The sequence below is a fragment of the Azolla caroliniana genome, unplaced genomic scaffold (genome assembly GCF_043228905.1).
Source record: "Azolla caroliniana isolate FFs.n. ecotype wild unplaced genomic scaffold, voAzoCaro1.0.p SCAF_6, whole genome shotgun sequence".
Taxonomy (NCBI): Eukaryota; Viridiplantae; Streptophyta; class Polypodiopsida; order Salviniales; family Salviniaceae; genus Azolla; species Azolla caroliniana.
In genome coordinates this window covers 11,266,565-11,282,267 of record NW_028230441.1, presented here as the reverse complement: position 1 = coordinate 11,282,267, position 15,703 = coordinate 11,266,565, and positions in this window count along the sequence as shown.

Genomic DNA, 15,703 nt, shown 5'->3' with positions numbered 1-15,703 from the left:
AAGGACCGTCCCACCAAGCCAAATCGGAGATTCGACAAACAGTCAAACTCGACCAAGCCAACAACACACTTGCCGACTCCGAATCAGTAGGAGGTCCACTAGTTGAACTCGAAGACAAAGCCATCAAAGACAAAGTTGATTCAACAAGAGTCGAACAAGGCAGAATCAACAATATGCAATTTGGAAACAGACCCGAGTCGACAAAGTCCATAGAAGAGGACAACATGACGTCATCGAAATCCCAACATGGGGGCGGGTCACCTAACAAGAAGGCTCCTAACACAAATGGTTCAACAAATACCAATCGACCAACAGAGCCGATCGAAGAATCCGAACCACTTTTTTCGGCACCCAGGAGATCTGGACGAGCTCAAAGACAAATAGAGTTCTATCATCCGGGCCTCGACTACGTCCATTACACTAATGCAGGCGAACCCAACAAATATGAAGAAGGTATGGCCGCACCCGACGCCGATACATGGCTGCAAGCCATGAAATCCAAAATGAACTCGATTCACAGGAATCAGACATGGGAGATAGCCGCTACCTTGCAAATGGGTCTTTCGATACAAATTTGTATTTGACTCAGAGAAGCCGAAGTACAAAGCTCACCTCATCACGAAGGGATTTAAACAAGAACATGGGGTCGACTAAGATGAGATCTTCTCACCAGTAGTCAAGATGACCACCCTCCGACTCTTACTAGGAGTTGTTGCGATAGAAGACCTAGAGCTCGAGTAGATGGACGTAAAGACGACATTCCTACACAGAGATCTGGAAGAAGACATCTACATGTCTCAACCGGCAGGCTTCATGGTGACGGGGGAGGACAACTACCTCGTATGTCGACTAAAAAAATGTTTTTATGGCTTGAAACAAGCACCGAGGATGTGGTACCAAAAGTTCGACCCCTACATCAGGCAGCTTGGATACCGCTCATCAAACTCTGACCCATGCATGTACATTCGGCAACTGGCCGATGAGTCTAGGATTTACCTGATCCTATATGTCGACGACATGCTGATTGCAAGAAGTAATCAAGCAAAGATCGAAAAGCTGAAGCGGAGCCTTCATGACAAGTTTGCGATGAAGGAACTCGGACAAGCCCGTCACATACTAGGCATGAGGATCGAGCGAAAAATCGGACGACCAAGACTCTCCGACTCTCCCAGTCTGACTATATCCAGAATGTGTTGAAGTGCTTCAACATGGAGAATGCAATGCCAGCACCGACACCGCTTCCGACGTCAATCCGACTATCGAACAGAGACTCTCCTTCAACAGAGAAGGAGAGAGGGCTTAATGGGAAGATGCCCTAGACATCGGCCGTAGGAAGTATTGTTGAGAGACAAGCTCAACATCGGCCGGATCGGTTGAAGAAGCCGAGGACCGGATCGGTTGGGACCGATCGGTTAGGCCGAGTGCGTAAACCGGGAGGCCGTTAGGAAAGATATTCCGTGAGGAATATATTTGGGAGTTATTGTAGGAGCTCTTAATGAGCATTGAAGTACGGTCAGTACTTCGGTCAGTCCTTCGAGGACTTGTATAAAAGTGTTCATGGAACACACATGTGTATAGAGTAGTGAATCGAGATCTTTTGTTGTTGAATATAGTTCTTCTTTCTCTCTCTGTCTCTCCTGCGTATACAGCGTAAGCTCAAGCTCTCCATTAAACCTGAGTTTTCTATCTTATGTTCGGTCTTCATACTTGCTTCCGCACGCTACTTTCTACATGGTATCAGAGCGCGAGGGTTGAGAACCTCTCTGCAGCCGACACAGTGACGAAGAAGAACAAGAAGAACGATGGATACAGGCATGGCGAGCTCGCTTCCAACAGAGAAGCTCGACAGAACGAACTACGCGTCTTGGTCCTACAAGATGCACCAGTACCTGCTCGGGCACGGCTACTGGAGTTATGTCAAAGGAGCTAATGACACGGCACCCGAATCAACACACAGAGACTTCCCGTCATAGGAGCAATCGGCGAGCAGGGTATTATACTACTTCCCGTCGTGTGTGGGCGAACAGCTATTGAGCTATGTCCGGGATGCAAAGATGCCGAAGGATGCGTGGGAAAATCTGAAGAAGTTTTTCGCCGCGAGCACCACAGCCAGGAAGCTCCAGCTTCGACAGGAGTTGAGCAACCTACGACAACGCGACTTGTCGGTGGCGGACTATACCTCAAAGATCAAGGATATCTGCGACTCCCTCGCCTCCGAAGTTCGGAGCGTTCCGAACGGCTGTGTGTACCCGGGAGAATACGTCGTCCTTTTTCGACTTACAGTCGATGCTCTTGGTAGAGGAGAACCACGCGGGTGCGTCGACGAGCACGCACACCGACAACAAGATGTTGTACACGGAGGGAGAAAGGCCCCGTGGTCGTGGCGGACGAGGCGAGTCGGTACGCAATGGAAGCGGCCGACGAGATCAAGGAAGAAGGCACCGAAGTGATGCCGACAGCAACTCCGGACCCTCCGGAAACAAGGGGAGTCGAAGCGATGAGAACTGGCAAGGGAAGGCCATCGCAGAGTGCTGGAGACGGCGATCGCACTACGCCGAAGACTCCGGGAGAGCCGGAGAAGGATCTGCCTTCATGACGAGACACAAAGCAAACTCAATGAAACAGAGCACCCCGAGATCGGACGAGGTGTGGTACGTAGACTCCGGCGCGTCAAACCACATGACGAGCCATAAGGAGTGGTTCTCGTACCTTGAAAAACCGATACAACCTGGAGTAGTCGCAACTGGAGACGACACTCCGCATCCGATCGCGAATGTCGAAGAAGTTCCCCTTAGCCATGTCGGGCAGAAAGGGAAACTCATGAACGTGTTGCACGTCCCGACAATCACAAAGAACTTGGTCTCGGTCGGACAGATCGTCGACCAAGGGATGGAGGTTCGGTTTACACACCTCGGGTGCTTCATTGAGGAAGAAGGCCGTGTGATTGCGCAAGGGCACAGAGACGGGAGGATGTTCATCCTCGACTCCACTGACGGTGGCACCGCAATGTTCGTGAAGGGAAGAAAAACCGAGTCAGAAATCGACTTGTGGCACAAGCGGATAGGCCACGTCAACTACCAGCGACTTCAAGATCTGCAATCGAAACAGGTAGTGTTTGGATTGCCCAAATTTAGTGGCCGAAAGGCACAAATTTGTGAAGCCTGCCAGCTCGGGAAGCAACACCGACTTCCTTTCCCAAACGAGCGAAACCGGAGCCGGAACAAGCTCGACCTTATACACTCCGATGTGTGGGGGCCGGCACAAAACGTTAGTCTTGGCGGGAGCCGATATTTCATCTCCTTCATCAACGACCACACGCGGCACACGTGGATCTACCTCATTGAGAGGAAGAGCAAAGTCTTTGACTGTTTCCGTGACCTCAAAGGGTTCGTGGAAACGGAAAATGGACGAAAGATTAAGTGCCTGCGGTCGGATGGCGGAAAAGAGTACTTTTCCGGTCAATTCAACAGTTATCTACAACAAATGGGAATTCGGCGCGAATTCAGTTGTAGATACACGCCTGAGCATAACGGCGTGGCCGAGAGGAAGAATCGGTCAGTTGTGGAAGCGGCACGGGCAATGCTGGAGGAGAAGAGCTTGCCCAAGTTCTATTGGGCCGAAGCGGTAAGGACCGCGGTATATATCCAGAACCGGATCGGAGACAAAGTGTCGGCGCACGAGCTATATTTCGGAACGAAGCCGAACTTGCGACACTTGAGGGTGTTCGGTAGCATTGCGTATGTGCATATACCGAAGGAGAAAAGGAGGAAGCTGGACGCAAAGGCCGAGAAATGCATCTTGGTCGGTTACTCGGACGAGCAGAAGGGTTATAAGTGTTATAACCCTCGCACCAAACAAGCGCATGTCAGCCGCGACGTTGTGTTTGACGAGTCCGTGTCCTGGTACCTGCCCCCGACTCCGAACCCTACCCCCAATCCGAGCTCTAACAATGAGGTCAGCGAGGCCGAGATGCCTCCGGATGAGCCCGAAATCGAGACCCGCGAAGAGAGTCCGATTTCACTCTGTTTAAGTGGACCAATTGGACGACTGAGTCGGTACGACCAGTCCGATGAAGAGCCGGCGAGTAGTGGAAACTCGGCCATGCATTCCCCGCGCAGGAAGCCGAGGAGACGGCTTATGCGCAAAGAGAAAGGGAAGAAGAAGGTGTCGGATTCTGGCACGGATAGGAATGAGTCAGACCAACGCGAGTCCGACTCCGACGGAACTGGTGACGGGTCTTTAAAGGTGAAAACCGCGTCGACCGAGAAGGCCTTGACATCGGCTAATACGAGATTACGCCGATCTACCCGCCAGAAGAATCCTGTTTTGCGGTTCGGATACAACGAGTACATGGCGCATCATTATCCGTACATGACCCGTGTAGCGGAATTGCGTGAGCCGGAGAGCTACGCAGAAGCGGCTAAAGACGCGACTTGGCATGCCGCGATGGAGGAAGAGATGCACGCATTGGCAGAGAACGAGACCTGGGACCTGGTTGACGCACCAACAGGGGTAAAACCGATCGGGTGTAGGTGGGTGTACAAGGTCAAGTACAACACCAATGGCTCCGTCAACCGGTACAAGGCTCGGCTAGTGGCAAAGGGCTACGCACAGAAACACGGCATCGACTACGATGAGACGTTTGCACCGGTCGCAAAAATGACGACCGTCCGTGTTTTGCTCACAGTAGCTACGGCGAAGGGGTGGCACCTACATTAGATGGATGTCAAGAATGCGTTCCTGCAAGGTGACCTTGAGGAACAAGTGTACATGGTACAGCCCCCCGGATTTCACTCCGGAACGAACTCCTCGGCAGTATGCCGACTGAAGAAGTCCCTTTACGGACTTAAGCAAGCCCCGCGTGCCTGGAACGCGAAGATCACGCAACAACTGCGTCGGATGGGCTTCGTCACGTCAAAATCAGACTCTTCCCTGTTCATCCGGAAAGGTCGACTCGGACCGGTTAGTATTCTACTATATGTCGATGACTTGGTCATCACCGGCGCCGACCTAGGTGAAATCGACCGCGTGAAGCTCCAGCTTGCGGCATCGTTCGACATGAAGGATCTGGGGGACCTTCATTTCTTCCTCGGGATCGAAGTGATACGTAACCCCGAAGGCATATTGATCAGCCAACGTCATTACATGCTGGGTATGCTCTTCAAACTCAGGATGGCCGACTGTAAGTCCGTCTCGACTCCTCTGGACAAAACCATCAAGCTTCGTCCCGATACGGGAAAGGTATGCGACCCGACGAGGTTCCGACAAATTGTCGGAAGCCTCATATACTTGACCATCAGCCGACCCGACCTCAGTTATCCGATCGGAGTGATCAGTCAGTTCATGGCGCGACCTACCGAGGAGCACCTTCAGTGTGCGCAACGCATACTTCGGTATGTGAACGGCACTAAGGACCGGGGACTGTTATATCGGACCGGTGCAGTCGTGCAGTTAGTCGGCTACACCGATGCTGATTGGGCTGGCAACGCCGCCGATCGCCGATCCACGTCTGGATACGCGTTCTCCCTCGGGAGTGCCGCGATCGCGTGGAGCAGTAAGAAGCAGCCGACAGTTGCACTATCGAGCACCGAAGCTGAGTACCGAGGAGCGGTTGTCGCGACATGCGAAGCCATATGGTTGAAGCGGCTACTTAGGGACCTGCAAGAGGAGGTGTCCGATCCAACGACGATCTACTGCGACAACCTCAGCAGCATCCAACTCACGAAGAACCCTGTCTTCCACGCACGGACCAAGCACATTGAGGTGCACTACCATTTCGTCCGTGAGCGTGTCCTTTCCGGTGAAGTCGAACTTCAGTACGTTCCTATGGATCGGCAGACTGCCGACATCTTCACCAAGCCTCTTGGTCTGGACAAGTTGCGGCAATTCTCAGGTGCGCTCGGATTGCGTCACCTCGACGTGCCAAACTTGAGGGGGAGAACAGTCCCGAACGACCAAGCAAGGCAGCAGGAAAGGAGCGGAGACCGCGACACCACCGAGTCGGTTGACTCGGTTGTCGAGTTCGACTTCGGATCGGCTGAAGAAGCCGAGGGCAGACCCGCGGAAAAGTTCGGAAGAGGACAGAAGGGGAACAACCGAAGGAGAGAGCCGAAGCCAACCACGCATGGGGAAGATGACGCCACCGAGGGCGAGAAGACCGAAGACGAGTTGGAGACAGCCAACTCGGACGAGAGCGAAAACCGATCGGGTGTAGCCGAGTCGGTTCGGATGTTTGATTCAGACACGCTGAATCAACCGAGGCCCAAGCGGAAGAAAAGGCAGCAGGAGAAGCGTCAACACCGCAACAGCAGAAGAGCTGATAAGGGCCACATGACCAGACAAGCCGACCGGAAGGGTTGAAGCGCGCGGAGTCGAACTGGTCGAGGAGCGCGAGCGAGGCGTGAAGCCAGGAGGAACCGGAGTTGTGAACCCGAGGATCCCGAAGAGCCTCGAGTTGAGCTTGAGGGGGAGTGTTGAGAGACAAGCTCAACATCGGCCGTATCGGCTGAAGAAGCCGAGGACCGGATCGGTTGGGACCAATCGGTTAGGCCGAGTGCGTAAACCGGGAGGCTGTTAGGAAAGATATTCCGTGAGGAATATATTTGGGAGTTAGTGTAGGAGCTCTTAATGAGCATTGAAGTACGGTCAGTACTTCGGTCAGTCCTTCGAGGACTTGTATAAAAGTGTTCATGGAACACACATGTGTATAGAGTAGTGAATCGAGATCTTTTGTTGTTGAATATAGTTCTTCTTTCTCTCTCTGTCTCTCCTGCGTATACAGCGTAAGCTCAAGCTCTCCATTAAACCTGAGTTTTCTATCTTATGTTCGGTCTTCATACTTGCTTCCGCACGCTACTTTCTACAAGTATCATGTACGCAATGGTGGCGGCCCGACCCGATCTAGCCTATGTCGTAGGGGTGGTCAGCCGGTACATGTCAAACCCAGGACGGAAGCATTGGGAGGCCGTCAAGCACATCCTAAGGTATCTAAAAGGAACCATGGATGCACAACTAACTTTCGGTTTGACAACCTCAACCAAAGTCGAAGGCTACACTAATTCCGACTATCCCAGAAATATGGACAGTAGGAAGTCAACATCTGTCTATATCTTCACCTATGGTGGTGGTGCGATATCATGGAGGTCAAAACTTCAAGAGTGCATAGCTCTGTCAACCACAGAGGCCGAGTACATAGCAGCATCAGAGGCAGCGAGGGAAGCAGTCTGGCTGCATCGACTAATTGTTGATTTTTCGGCCACAAGCGGAATTAACCGACAAGCATCGACCATCTATTGCGACTCACAGAGCGCAATTCACCTCATCAACAATCCCTTCTATCGCACAAAAACGAAGCATATTGAGGTGTGGTATCATCACATCCGAGAGCTCATAACCGAGAAGAAGCTCGAAGTTCGGAAGATCGACACCGAGGTGAACATCGTCGATTGCCTGACGAAGCCACTCCCAGATCAACGCTTCAGAGCACTAAGGACAAAGATGGGACTGCGACAAGTGACCCAATAGAAGAAGGCCGAACGAGAAGCAGGAGGTAAGTCAAACCAATTGACTTAGATAAGTCAATCTGACTAGCGGAACCAGGCTAGACATTGAACATATCTTTGCCGACTTGGCCACATGCAGACTGGCTTGTAAATATAAATTTAGATTAATTTTGTAATCTAGGTTTACGGGGGAGATAACCCCAAACACATGTACATGTAGAAAAGAGTAGTCCTTTTACGGGGGATTTTGTTGGCATAAAAGGTTGACTCCTTCCACTTTGTATCTGAGTGTGAACTCATCCAAATAGTTAGGGCTTAGTATATAAATGATAACCTAACATTGTAAAGAAACATCTCTTGATCACTCTTGCATCAAGTCTCAAAGACAGAGACAGAGACAGAGAATGAACTCAATAATTAGAGCTTCCATTAAAGGTTAGATCGTGTATATTCGTTGTTTAACTTCTTGTTATCATGTGTGTAGTTTGCTGAGCACATACCATAAGTTCTCACATATACATTTCCGCATACCCATACTCACTTCAAATAGGTGCCCCGGGACCAACACTTAAACAGTCCAAGGTCCCACCACCAAAGGTCTTGTTCCCACTGTCCTCGTTGCCTTATCTCGTATTCCAGAACTGTCGAGGAGTACGCGGAATGTTCTCCGGCAACAACCAAAGAGTAAATCACTTTGTACGGTCGAACACAGAAAAATGGGAAATGGAGGTAAGTACACAAAACAGAAAGAAAAGAGAATACGCAGGATATTAACGTGGAAAACCCTGAAGGGAAAAACCACGGGAGTCCACAGACTCCAAACTATCACTATATCACAATGATTACAACAGTGAGCTCATGGAGGCAACGACCTCGTGCTCACGATCTTCGCCACAGGGGGCGGTTACAATAGAGGCAACGACCTCTCTATGTCTCGAGCTCACTCTCTCTCTCTCTCTCTGTACACAGTTGCTCTCTCACAATCGCAACAACGACAATGACAACACACTGTACTAAGTTTGCCCTAAGTCATATTTATACTAATATGACTTTTCGGCTATTTACAAATATAGCCCCCGATGGACTCTCAGAAACATATTTACGAATATGTCCCTTCATCCAGTGAGCACTCCTCACCGGGCCTGCATCATCCGGCGCTTGTCAGGCACAAGTCATCCGGTTCTCACCGGGTCTTCACCATCCGGCTCTTGCCAGGTACTCGTCATCCGGCTCTCACCGGGTCTTCCGTTGCCGGGTCCACCACATCCGGTTTCGGCCTCGGCCGAGTTTGCTCATCATCATTGTTCTTTTCACTTCCCATCCGGAGGGATCTGTTTCGTAACAAACTCCCCCTTCACTCCGGCATGGGATGTCTTACTAGTCCGATCCGCTTCCGACATGCATCCAGCTTGTCAGGTATCAGTACTTTAGTCAGCATATCTGACCCGTTCTCGGCAGTGTGGATCTTCATCAACGCGAACTCTCGATCTTCTACTCGCTCCCGGATCGAGTGATACCTACGTTGGATGTGCTTCGTCCTGGAGTGGTATGCTACGTTCTTAGCAAGGTGGATGACACTTTGACTATCGCAATAGAGCCGGTATTCATCTTGCCAGATACAGAGCTCTCTGATGAAGTCCTTCATCCATAGTATTTCCTTGCCGGCTTCCACAGCTGCCAAGTACTCCGCCTCCGTGGTTGACAACGCAACCGTCTTCTGCAGCCTCGACTACCACGAAACAGCTCCCCCTGCATATGTCATTACATACCCGGATGTAGACCGGCTGGTATTCACATCAGCCGACATGTCCGAATCGGTAAAACCGTCAAGTTGAGGTTTACCAGAGCCGAATCGGAGGCACATATTCAAGGTGCCCTTCAAGTACCGGAGTATCCATTTGACCGCGTTCCAGTGCTCCTTGTCAGGATTGCTCATGAACCGGCTCACCACTCCAACTGCGTATCCAATATTCGGTCGAGTACACACCATTGCATACATTAAGCTCCCGACAGCAAAGGCATATGGAACCTTCATCATATCCGTCTTCTCTGCTTTCGTCTTCGGGCTTTGCTTACCGGATAACCTGCAGTTTGCCGGAAGTGTCGATCCGACCGGTTTCACGTCTGACATGTTGAACCGCTGCAGCACCTTTGTCACGTACTTCTCCTGTGACAGCCACAATTGCTTCATTGACCGGTCCCAGATAATATGCATCCCCCGCATCTGTCTTGCCGGACCCAAGTCTTTCATTGAGAAGGTACGGTTGAGAGCCTTCTTCAGCATCCGTATTTTGGCTTGGTCCCGTCCGACGATCAACATGTCGTCCACGTACAGAAGGAGTATCAAGAAGTCGCCTCCTTCAAACTTCTTCACAAACACGCAGTGATCGCCTTCGTCTTGTGGTACCCCTGATCGGTCATGAAGGAGTCGAACTTCCGGTACCATTGTCGGGGAGCCTGCTTCAGTCCGTACAAGCTCTTATTCAACCGACAAACCAGGTGCTCCTTCCCTTTCTCCACGAATCCTTCCGGTTGCTGCATGTAGATTTTCTCTTCGAGGTCACCGTGAAGGAATGTCGTCTTCATGTCCAGCTGCTCTACCTCGAGTTCCATGCTTGTCGCTATACTCAGCACCATCCAGATGGAGGTCATCTTTACTACCAGGGCAAATATCTCGTCGAAGTCCACGCCCTTCTTCTGTTGGAACCCCTTCACCACGATCCTGGATTTGTATCTCGGGGGGTTGCCGGCATCTCCCGGTTTCAACTTGTACACCCACTTGTTTCAGAATGCCTGCTTTCCTTTCGGCAACTCCACCAATTCGTACGTATGGTTTCTCATGCAGGGAATCCATCTCATCCTGCATGGCACTTAACCATTTGCGGTTGTGGGCGTCACTTATAGCTTCCTTGAAGCTTTCTGGCTCCCCCTCATCGGTTAGCAACACATGCTCTGCATCTGGGAATCTTCGGGGGGACCTTCTCTCTCTGAGAGGATATCTCCGACTTTGGGCCTCGGTAACCGGCTCCTCCATTTGCTCTTCATCCAAATCTGATTCGGGGTCTTGGCTGGTTCCGGTTTCAACTTCCTCTACTTCTTCTTCTGCCAGTTCGGTATCCTCACCGTAACCGGCTGGTTCCTCGAATGTTAACCGGTCTCTTGCCGGTTGGGACTGCTCATCGTAGAATCGATCCTTACCGGTCGACTCAAAGTTCATTATCTTCTTCTCCAACTCCCAGTTGGCGAGCATCTTGTCCTCAATGAAGATAATATCTCGACTCCGGAAAGCCTTCTTGTCAACCGGGTCCCACACTCGGTAACCGAACTCATCGTCGCCGTAACCGAGGAATATGCATGGTCGGGCATTTGGATCCAACTTTCCTCTCCAGTCCTTAGCAACATGCACGTACGCAAGACACCCGAATACCTTCAGATGCCGGTAGGACACTTCCTTACCGGTCCAGACTCTGTGTGGCGTGTCTCCGTCCAAGGGTACTGAGGGTGATCTGTTTATCACATATGTCGCCGTCGATAGTGCCTCAGCCCAAAACTTCTTGGGTAGTTTTGCATGCGCCAGCATACTCCGGACCCTCTGCATTATGGTCCAGTTCATCCTCTCGGCCAGCCCGTTTAGTTCCGGCGTCTTCGGCACAGTAAATTCGAGCCGGATTCCCTCCGAGTGGCAATACTCCTCGAACTGCCCCGAATATTCTCCTCCGTTATCTACTCGAACCGCCTTCAGCTTCCGGCCGGTTTCTCTTTCCACTCTCTCGTGGAGCTCTTTGAAGACGGATAACACCTGATCCTTCGTCTTCAACGGTGTGGCCCACAGCTTCCGGCTGTGGTCATCTATGAACGTCACGAAGTACTGCGATCCTGCATGTGACTTCGTGTCCACATGACACACATCAGTATGCACCAACTCTAGTGGCGCATTACGTCTCATCAGTGGCCTCGATCGAAAGGAGGTCTGGTTTTGTTTACCAGCCAGACAATCAGTGCACTTCTCCAAGTGCACGTTCTTCACTGGAATGAGGTTGTCATCTGCAAGCCTCTTCATCCCCTTCTCGCTCATGTGACATAGCCTTTTGTGCCACAGCTCACCGGCAGTGTCGTATGCCACGTTCACTTCCTCCGGACATAACCGGGCATTCATTAGGTACAGCGTGTTGACCTTACGGGCCCGAGCCACAATCAGGCTCCCTTTGCTGAACTTCATAACCCCGTTTCGGATGCTACCTGTGTAGCCTTCATCATCTAGCCGATCGGCTGATATCAGGTTCAGACGAACCTCTGGAACGTGTCGGACATCCTTCAGCAGTAGCTTGCATCCAGTTGGTGTTGTCAATCACACGTCTCCTATGCCGACAATTCGGCATGTACCTTCATTCCCCATCCGGACACAGCCGTGATCACCGGCTGAGTAGGATGAGAAGCATTTCTGGTCCGGGGTAAGGTGGAACGACGCTCCGGAATCAACAACCCACGTTGTCTCGTTGCCGGCAAGGTTCAACTCACTCTCCTCGGTGATGAGCATCAACTCTTCTTCACTTGCCGCGATTGCCGTCATTCCCTTCCGATCCATCCCCCTCCGGTCTTTATTGTTCCGGTCCGGTGTCCGCTTCGAATCGGTACCATCGGTTTCCTTGTCTTTTTGGAAGTGCTGACAGTTCTTCTGGAAGTGTCCTGGCTTGCCGCAATAGAAGCAAGTAGGCCTCCCCCTTGACTTTGACCGTGTCCCCAACTTCTCCTGGTTCTGGGGACTACGGTTCCTTTGTCTTCTGCGTTCCGATTCGGTAAGGAGCGCTTTGGAGTCGGAGCTCGTATCCTCATCTTTCCGATGCGCCTCCTCATTTAGCAAGCTCGACTTCACTCTTGCTAGGGATAACCGTTTCCCTTCCAGCCCGGCGTTGCCCAAAGTGACAATCAACGTCTCCCAGCTATCCGGGAGGGAACCGAGCAGGAGTAGCACTTGTACGTCATCGGAGAGAGGTACTTCCAATGATGTTGCCTGGTGTATCGGCCCCTGGAAGGCATTCATGTGCTCCGCCATGCTGGAGCCATCTTGGTACCGGAGTCTTACTAGCTTCTGGAATACCAAAACCTGGTTAACAGCATTTTTGTTCTGAAACATAATGTCGATCTTCTCCCAGAGCTCATGAGCCTTGCTCTCTTCATTGAAGTTGTTGTATAGGCTCATGTCAATGAAGCACCGTATGTACGTCGTTGTCTTCATGTGCATCACCTCCCATATCGTGGCATCGATTTTGTCCGGTCTCTTGTCCCCGAACTGAACCGGCAACCAAAGATCTTTAACCACGAGCATGTCCCTCATCTTTGACTTCCACACTGAATAGTTGGAGCCGGTGAGCTTGAACATGCCGCCCAACGAATCATCCATTGTTCTATGTCGGTTCGCTCTGATACCACTTTGTCGAGGAGTATGCAGAATGGTCTCCAGAAACAACCAAAGAGTAAATCACTTTGTACGGTCGAACACAGAAAAATGGGAAATGGAGGTAAGTGCACAAAACAGAAAGAAAAGAGAATACGCAGGATATTAACGTGGAAAACCCTAAAGGGAAAAAACCACAGGATTCCACAGACTCCAAACTATCACTATATCACAATGATTACAACAGTGAGCTCATGGAGGCAACGACCTCGTGCTCACGATCTTCGCCACAGGCGGCGGTTACAACAAAGGCAACGACCTCTCTATGTCTCGAGCTCACTCTCTCTCTCTCTCTCTGTACACAGTTGCTCTCTCACAATCGCAACAACGACAATGACAACACACTGTACTAAGTTTGCCCTAAGTCATATTTATACTAATATGACTTTTCGGCTATTTACAAATATAGCCCCCGATGGACTCTCAGAAACATATTTACGAATATGTCCCTTCATCCGGTGAGCACTCCTCACCGGGCCTGCATCATCTGGCGCTTGCCAGGCACACGTCATTCAGTTCTCACCGGGTCTTCCGTAGCCGGGTACTCCACATCCGGTTCTCACCGGGTCTTCACCATCCAGCTCTTGCCGGGTACTCATCATCCGGCTCTCACTGGTCTTCCGGTACCGGGTCCACCACATCCGGTTTCGGCCTCAGCCGAGTTTGCTCATCATCACTGTTCTTTTCACTTCCCATCCGGAGGGACCTGTTTCCTAACACCTTGTTCTTAGGAACCCTCGAACTCCGACCAATTCTGATAGTCGGCTTGAACCTCAAGCACTTCCGTGTGGATGCTCGGCATTCCGGGGGGACCACTGGGATCTTGAACGAAGGAGACAGTAAAGAGAACGAGAGGGGTAGAAGTGTTAGTCAGGATCGGTTTCCGGATATCCTCGTTGGCACATGGTCTCGGGCACGTAATCTAACCAGACCTGTCGCCTGATACCGGGTAATGAGCACACGGGCTCGAGAACTCATATAAATGCGTGAGTTGGACAAAAACAGGAAAAGAGAACGCGAACTCAACACACAAAGAGAAGAACCGAATACAACAATTGAAATGAATTAATCAACAGGAAGTACAACCGGACAGGGCCGATGACAGAGCTTCATGCTATCGACACACACACCCTAGACTCTAGTGAACCTCTAATCGAGAGCACACAGTCTTCCAGCACGAAACAGAGGTCTCACTATCACAGAAACACAAAAGAAAACCGAAATAGAAAACTTGTAGACTGCAGAAACCGACAACGCTTCTGTTTCCAAAACGATGGATCCCTCTAACATTCTCTCTCCTCTCCTTTTATAGATCCAAGTAGAGGAGAATCGGTGTTACATGAGCCGTTTAAGACATCCGATTCTGTCAGTGATTCTTCCCCTCGTTTTCCTCCCTACACACGTTTCATTCTCTCTTTTTGTGGGACCTTAAACTACCCATCTAAATCATACAGCCTAGTACTTATTATATTTCGATATTTACATTTGTTCTTATATATATATATATATATATATATATATATATATATATATATATATATATATATAAGCCTCGTTCATGTGCATCCTTACACACACCCATTCACATGCATCCGGCTCCCCTTTCCTCTTATGGCCGGAATCCTTCACGACAATGTGGATAAACTTGTGTGAGGGTTAAATGAGAGTGTAAAGAAGGGAAGGATTACTTTTAATCCTTGGGATTGAGACAACCCATTAAGGTCAAGCGTGAACTTGCTTGGGGGCCTTAGGTCTAGCTATAAATATGAGGCCTAGTGTTACCCGGACCCGGACAGTCAGTTTTACCGAACAAGTGGGAAAGCGTCGAAAATAGAGTCGGTTCGGATCGACTGTTCGGATCAATGACTCAGCAGTAAACGAAGAGAACTAAGTTAGTTAGATAATTTTGTAAATCTTGATAGTAAGTAGGAATAGTTCTTGATGAGAAAAGACCTTCGGTATACCTATAAAAGGGAACCGAAGGCATTGTAAGAAAGGTCGTTTTATTTAGTAATATAAGTTTAAGTTAGGAATATCTTGTACGGATTCTGTGTTCCTTCTATTGTCTATGATCTTAAGTGCAAGCTTCCTAATTTATAACTAAGTAACGATCACGGTAATTACCGATTAATATAGTATAAATCCGTTCGTAAAACACAATTCCTTGTTAGAACGTTGAGTAGCGACGTTCACTCTTCTGTATCGGTAGTAGTTAGTAATTAGCCGATTATTAGCCGATTAACACCTAGCTACCCTCATTTGACACACCATTCATGTACATCGAGACTCTGCTTAAGTGGTGATCAAACTCTTATAAGTGAGTGCACTAGTAGCAAGTACGACTCGATGCCACAATGGTGGTATGGGACGCCGATCGAGGCTCAAGTCCATATCGATCCCTTCGTTGGGGGGTGGTGGGGTGGATCGGAAACCTTCTTTCTCTCGCTCTTATCTTTTTATCTATTATTTCCTTATCATATTCTTACATTAGGATCTAGCTCTAACACCTAGGGTCAAAATCTGTTGAGGTAAGTGGAATTATCTACTCGAACTTCACTAAGGAACATGTTGGTATTCTTGAATCTAAGATTACAAGTAGCGTTTGTAGATGTGGAATGGGAACATGGCCTTCAACAATATCGATTTGGAAAACACGGCCAGATCGATCATCAACTAGTTCGGTGTACACATCATGCAAACACCATGAGTTGAGAAGGTCCCTCGAATCGGCAAACGAGAAGCTCCG